Genomic DNA, 444 nt, shown 5'->3' with positions numbered 1-444 from the left:
TTTCCTTTTGTTTACATGACACTGTATTTCTGGGAGAGACGACGGCCACCCTACAGCAAGCATCCGAAACAGCAGGGACTCGCTTAACCGTGCCATTTCGCAGTATCACACTTTTTTTTATCATTGCTTTGTATTGTAGTAATCAATACGCGCAGTATATGTTGAATGTATATTAATATACTTTGCTATTATTTCTGTTTTTTGGAAATGTCAGAAGTATTTTTTTCTTCCTCATTTATGTTGGACTAAAAAAGTTTCAGTAAATCTTCAGTCCATTTTTTGTGGGTCACTTGCAACTAGTCAATTAGTTGGACAGTGGGATCATGACAAATAAAACCATGATTATGATCTTCCCTGGTCTCGGGGTTTGCCTTGTTGCTCAATGCCCCCTGCGGAGGCGGAACAGCCTCGGCGCTCGGGTGCGGGAAGCGCGGCCGCCCTCGC

Source organism: Aptenodytes forsteri, unplaced genomic scaffold (genome assembly GCF_000699145.1).
Source record: "Aptenodytes forsteri isolate BGI_AS27 unplaced genomic scaffold, ASM69914v1 Scaffold187, whole genome shotgun sequence".
In the NCBI taxonomy this organism is placed as follows: Eukaryota; Metazoa; Chordata; class Aves; order Sphenisciformes; family Spheniscidae; genus Aptenodytes; species Aptenodytes forsteri.
The sequence above is the reverse complement of the archived record's forward strand: the minus strand, read 5'-3'. Positions refer to the sequence as shown.